This window comes from Hemiscyllium ocellatum, chromosome 16 (assembly GCF_020745735.1).
Source record: "Hemiscyllium ocellatum isolate sHemOce1 chromosome 16, sHemOce1.pat.X.cur, whole genome shotgun sequence".
Lineage (NCBI taxonomy): Eukaryota > Metazoa > Chordata > Chondrichthyes > Orectolobiformes > Hemiscylliidae > Hemiscyllium > Hemiscyllium ocellatum.
Genome location: NC_083416.1, coordinates 71,011,822 through 71,018,380, shown reverse-complemented (window position 1 = coordinate 71,018,380; position 6,559 = coordinate 71,011,822). Strand labels below are relative to the sequence as shown.

At 38.0% G+C, this 6,559-nt stretch overlaps 1 long non-coding RNA gene across 1 annotated transcript; it reads right to left on the bottom strand.

The window, feature by feature from the left end:
- Positions 1-543: 543 nt before the first annotated feature.
- LOC132823258 (uncharacterized) lies at positions 544-6,178 on the bottom strand. Its single transcript, XR_009645519.1, has 4 exons — positions 6,117-6,178; positions 5,437-5,508; positions 1,800-1,898; positions 544-1,667 (listed from the first exon to the last, which is right to left on the bottom strand). It is a non-coding gene; the product is annotated as an uncharacterized LOC132823258 (long non-coding RNA).
- Positions 6,179-6,559: the final 381 nt, after the last annotated feature.

Below are 6,559 nucleotides of genomic sequence, written 5' to 3'. Positions count from 1 at the left end.
TAAAAACATGAATTGTTACATTAAACATTCATTCATCTGTCATTAGTAATGTAAATAAATATAACATGGGTCAATTAGACTACCATGACCAAAATGCAATAAATACACAATTTAAAAAAAAACTTTGCAAGTAAGTTGTTTCTAAAAAGTCTTTTGTCGTACCTCTATATTGTTGCAATATACCTACATGACATAGCCATCACTCAAACATAGTTTGAAACTAATTTACTATTTATCCTCACTTCTACTCATCATTTCAACAGTAATTTTAATGTATAGTCTCACCCTGAAAGCTATCAATAAGATTAAAAAAGAGGATAAATTGGTAAATACAAATTTGTCAGCACCTCCTTTTCAAAACCCTGAAGGCATTTTTTTAAAGAGAAGTACTGCACAATCTTGAGGCATTATTCACCATGATTGACTACAATGACTTTGGCTTTTTAACATAGCAGCCACGAGATGCACATAAGTATCATTGGCGTTTGGAAAGATGGAGAAAAATGTTTAGAAGAGGACCAACCATTTTAATTTTGATGAGATAGAAAGGTGCTATTAACCTTACTATGGTTTCTTGGATTATTGGAGACTAGATTGAGGCAAAAATTAGCTGAGCACTTGCTTTTGTATTTGAGAGAAGTGGAAGATGAAACAGAATCACAGATTAGTGAAAAAGGCTATTCAGCCTATCATGTCCACACCAACTCTCCGAATGAGAATTATGATTTGTGCCACCCTCCTGCCCGTTCTCCCTAACTGCACATTATTTCTATTTAAGTAATCAACTAATGTTCAGGAATTGAAAGAGCAATCATCTTAAGAGAGTTTCCTGTACTGAAGGGACACTATAAGACCACTTCTTGTGCTTGTCAGGGAGCAGTATTCACAACTTAGAAAACACAGAGCTGAATTCAATATAATTCAGTGAAAGTCAGGTACCAATTGTTTGTAAGTGCTCTATAAATTTGAGGTAACTCGAGTAATTCTGCCACATTAACCTTGACAGAGTGGGCTACACCCAGAGAAAGTGTAGGTTAGGATAGGGTTATGACTGTCTGACCCAATCTCCAACATTCACTGCCAGTGAGTACAGATCTAACACTTTCCCATCCATTCACCATAGACATGAGCTATATGGTTTAGGCATCTATTGAATACCATTTTAATGGGAAGAGTTAATCACTAGTTGGAATATTAGCAGCAGGACATTTCGTTGCTTGCATTGTATTAATTCCCAACACTAAACTGAATTTGACACTAAATAATGTTCGTGGGGTTGCATTATCAAATAACAGAGATTCAATTGAAAAGTCCTCTTCAAATCATTGAAATATTTTAGCGGTGATGAAGGTATTCTGGAGTCTACCTTCTTTGGATTAACACTGAAAAGAAACTGTGGAGAGCTGACAAATTGCAAGAGGAGAAAGAAAACATTCTTCATTTTGAAAAGTTCTGCACATTTTTCTTTATCAGAGGGTTAACAAGATCTATCGATTATTCTCTTTTCTTTATCGCTGACGAGGAGGAAGGTCCGTTGCCCCATCCATCCGTAACCATGGCTGCACTTAGCACAACCTGCGGTTTCGGTGGTTTAAAAACAAATTGAATTGTTTCAGGAACCATTTCAATTTTACCTCCTTAACTGCGGGGGGTGTGCACGGCCGAGTCTTTAAAAACAAAGAAGCACAAGAAATGTTAGGTCTGATATTTTCAAAACCCAGAGAAGTTCTGCAAGTTTTCAAACTAATCAATGACTTTGCACATATTCCCTCTTAATATTAAACAAAGGAAATACTTACCACACAGCTGTCTAGGTGTCTTTGCACAATGCTGAGATTCCCCACGACTTTGCTGAGAAGTTTTTTAAACTCAATTTCCACTTCGCTGCAAATCTCATCCTGATTAAAAACAAAAGAGGAAGGGGTAATCTTTAGATGCATCGTGGACATGAGGAGCAGACACTCAGTGATATAACTGCACACAGATAGCAAGACCACAGTGACCACGCACTACCACTTGCTCAGATCTAAGTTCACTGTCTCCTCCTTCAGGCCAATTTGAAATTACACTATTTCCTGATTTGGCAAATTTCACTCTTATAAACACATTTACACCATATTTTTCTCTATTTTTTGGGCACTAAGAAATGCAATGATGCAGATTTGATGTCTTTTCGCAAAACATAATAAGCCAGCTTTTTCAAGTTCTGACTGACATTAAAAGCTGATCATAAACATGATACAGACAAGTTCTCCCTTTTCTTTATTCATTTATGGGATCCGGATGAGGGAGGCCACTGTCGGGGCAACCGCTCATCTCTAATTGTCCACGTAGGAGGCAGCCATATTGCTATGGATATGATGTCACATGTAGGCCAGAACAGTTAAGGATAACTGATTTCCTTCCCTAAAGGACATCAGTGAACCAGATGTGGTTTTAATCTATCACATTTTTACTTCAAGTGTTAATCAAATTCAAATTTCACCCTCTGCCACAGTAGGACTTGAACTCATATTCCAGAATACTGGCTTGGGTCCTAGGTTACTAATCCAGTGATAATACGATGCCTGCATTCACAGAAAAGCTTTTGCAAGCTCACCATTGTAAATATTCAACTATGACTTGAAGGGCTAGGGAGCTTTGATTTCCCTCTATTATTGTTCCTGAAGACTATTCCAAGGATGATTGAAACTCACTTTGCAAGAGCCCTACAGATGCATTTATCATAACTGGCTCCGCTCCAACAACTGCTTGCCACTTTATAAAGGGCCACAGACAAAAAGCAAGAAACAGCCACAAATGCTAGCTGAAACAGAAATACGGCAAGTCATCAGTGTAGGGTACCTCTTCAAGAACCAACAGGGGAAGGAATGAAGCTAAAGCAAGTGTTTTTAAAAGGAAGAGTGAAAAATAGAGGGACAGGAAGTTCTATGTTTGGCTCAGATGCACAAGAGAAATAGCTAGAGCTGGATGTGGTGAATGATTGCTAAAGAGTTTCAAATAATGAGAAGAATTTGTGAAAAGTTTTCTTTAAAACAAACCACTAAAATGAGCAAACTAAAAAGACAGAAATAAGCCAGGTCTAACCGGGAGCGGCTTGTAACAGTCTTTCCTTTTAAAAGTTCAATGCAGATGAAGAGTAACAGGCTAACACAAAGCCGAAACTACCACCACTGGCATTGTAATTTAACAAGGAGTCTCTCCCCGTAATCTTAACCAAACTCCCCCTTCACAACTTGGCAACAACAACATCTATAAATACATTGTCATGGCATTAGCATTGCCTGCAGCAAAGGAAGTGGAAGATATAAAGTCACAGAATTACAGAACTGTTATGGTGCAGAGGATGTGCATTCACCCACCACCAGCTCTCAGAGCATTTTGACTGAGTGTTAATGTTCTGAGTTTTCCCTGTAGCTCTTCATGTTGCTTCTGTCAAATAATCATTCCATGCAATCTTGGATAACTCAATTGAACCTGCCTCCACTAAAGCAGGACACACTATGCCATAATTACTCACTGTATGAGAAAGTATTTTTTCAACTCACATTTGTTTCATTGAAATCATTTCAAATCTGTGTCCTCAATTCCCTTGCAAGCAGGCTTTGGCCATGCTCTTCACTGTATTTAAAACTTGCATCATATTTCCTCTGAGTCATCTCTACTCCAAGAAAAATAATCCCAACTTCTCAAATCTATGCTTCTAATTGATTCTTCTCATCTTTGGAATCATTCTCATAAATCTTGTCTGCACTTTCCAATGTGTTCACATTCTTTCTATACTGTCCCAGAAATGTGCACAATACTGCAGCTGAGGTTAACTATGATCCTGTATAAATTCAGTATAATGGCATTGCACTTGTAATTTAAAATCCAATAAATGAAGCCAAGAATGTTGTGGCTCTGCTCGCCGAGCTGGAAGTTTTTGCTGCAAACATTTCGTTCCCTGGCTAGGGAACATCATCAGTGCTGTTGGAGCCTCGTGTGAAAGCCAGGGAACGAAACGTTTGCAGCAAAAACTTCCAGCTCGGCGAGCAGAACCACAACAATGGATACCCGAGCTACAAATCTTCAATCAGATTTTGAAGCCAAGAATGGTATGGCATGCTTTATTAACTGCTCTCTCTAGCTGTCTGGCCATTTTTAATGAATTATGCAGAGACACACTCAGATGTTTCCACTCTTGAACTCTCTTTAAAAAAGTACAATTTATTTTACACTGCCTGTCTTTTTCCTTTATTCCAAAATATATCATCTTTCACTTCTCTGCATTGAATTTCAGTTGCCACCTATCTACAATTTAGGTTCTACAATTTATAGTACTCTCAAGTTTTCCATCAGCCATAAAATTTTAATTCCACAACCAATCAAAATCAATTTAATTTCTGTACCTTATCAGAAAATATACCTAACTCCTCGGAAATCCACTACATGCACCCCTCCAGCCTGAGAAATATGCACTAACCATTACCAGCCAAACTTGTATCCATATTGCTACTGAACTCCTTTCCATGAGCTATAACCTTCTTCAAGTCTATTGCGTGCTATTATATCAAATGTCTTTTGGAAGTCCAGGTAAACCATATCAACAGCATTGCCCTCATTAACCTTCTCTGTTACTTCTTCAAAAAATTCCAGCAAGACACTTGGACATGATTTTCCCTTAGTAAATCTGTGCTTCTGAATTAACTCATTGAATTTGTTCAGAGTCAAGGGATGCTGACTGAGAAGGGAGATATTAGCTTATTTTCCATCAGCACACTGTACACTCATGCTTCAAATTAACTATATCTTACTTTGCCAGCATTTTATTCTTATAAATAAATGTGTACACTGGATGCCCTAAAGACCAAACACCGTTTATTCAGCAACAAAAACAGAAATTGTTGGAAATCTCAGAAAATTCTATTTTTGTTTCTGATTTCCAGCATATGCAGTTCTTTCATTTTAATTCAACACCTAAATTCATGTCTAGAATTTATTATGTTTTTAAGAACCTCTCTGAAATGCTTTCATACAGAATGACTAAAATTTCCAGTGCTTTTTCTATTCATTACCCTTTCCCATATCCACAAATTTGCAGAATTTCCAGAAGGCACCAAAATGCCTTGTGCTTGGTCAAGTTATCTAGCCTGGCTTTACAACAGCTACTCTAAACTATATCTTCCCTATTTCAAGGAGAAAGTGAGGACTGCAGATGCTGGAGGTCAGAGCTGAAAATGTGTTGCTGGAAAAGCGCAGCAGGTCAGGCAGCATCCAAGGAGCAGGAGAATCAACGTTTCAGGCATGAGCCCGAAGAAGGGCTCATGGCCAAAACATTGATTCTCCTGCTCCTTGGATGCTGCCTGACCTGCTGTGCTTTTCCAGCAACACATTTTCAGCTTCACTATTTCAAGTTTGTTACAAATGGCAAACATGATTTATTTTAAAACTTACATTTTCACAGTCGGTTTGTAGGGTCTTCAAGGATTTAACATATGTTTTGAGGTGTTCGGCATGACATGTTTTCTGTAATTATAAAGAAAGAACTATGTAAGAATGAGAAAATAGGTTTGCCTGGAATAACCTAAAAATAATTGGCAGAAGGCTAGATTTTAAATGATGCTGCTTAAAGCCAACTGGATGTAAAACTGATAATGAAATTAGTTGAAATGAAGGTTCGGAAGTTTCCTTAACAGGTTGTTAATCTGCAATGCCAGTTTTATACCTAATTGAGAAGATGGTAGCTCCTCCAAGATTTTGCATTCTTTAGTATTTTCCACCTCAGTTACATTCTGTCCCATTTTAACTTTAAAATTCATCGCAAGATCTCTTGATATTAAATTGCAAAAAGAAACTTCAGGACATTAGTGCAACATAACCTCCCAAACGGACGGGATTTTTGACATGAATTTTATTTTCAAATTTTCCCCTCCCCCTCATTATATAGTTCTTACCACTATCGCCAACAGTTTAGTGTATACCTGGGGGTGGGGAATTATCACAAGTAGCTTCAGGAGAGGACAACTTCCAGATTTCCATCCAGCATATTCTACTTTGCACACTTCCAGCAGCTAACATCTTTCAAAATGAAATCAACCTTCCTTTGGATCAGTTGGAGAGTTGATAAAACTCACCCCATGCCAGCATCAGCTCGGTTGACTACTTGGCGATTATCAGACTCGATCATGCAGGCTGCCGATTTGAAATGGAGTGTTCAAGAAGCCAGCCCCGCGTTTTAAAACTTTGTTCACAGGATGTGGGTGTCTCCAAACAAATCAGCCCATCCCTAATTATCCCTCACAAAGTGGTGGTGAGCCACCTTTCTGACTACTCTGTGGTTTGTTCAGCCAGTTCAGACATTATGAGTCAATCATATTGCTCTGAATCTGGAATCACATGCAGTCCAAAGCCACTGAAAACAGTATCTTTGCTATACCTTTCCATTTTAGAAATGTATATAAAAATACATATTCAGTGATTGCAAGTATCAATAAATTTGTAAGCTATTAATCTGATGCCAGGTTTACATTATATGTGAAATATGGATGCATCCCTTCCAGCACAATGTTGGCTTTTG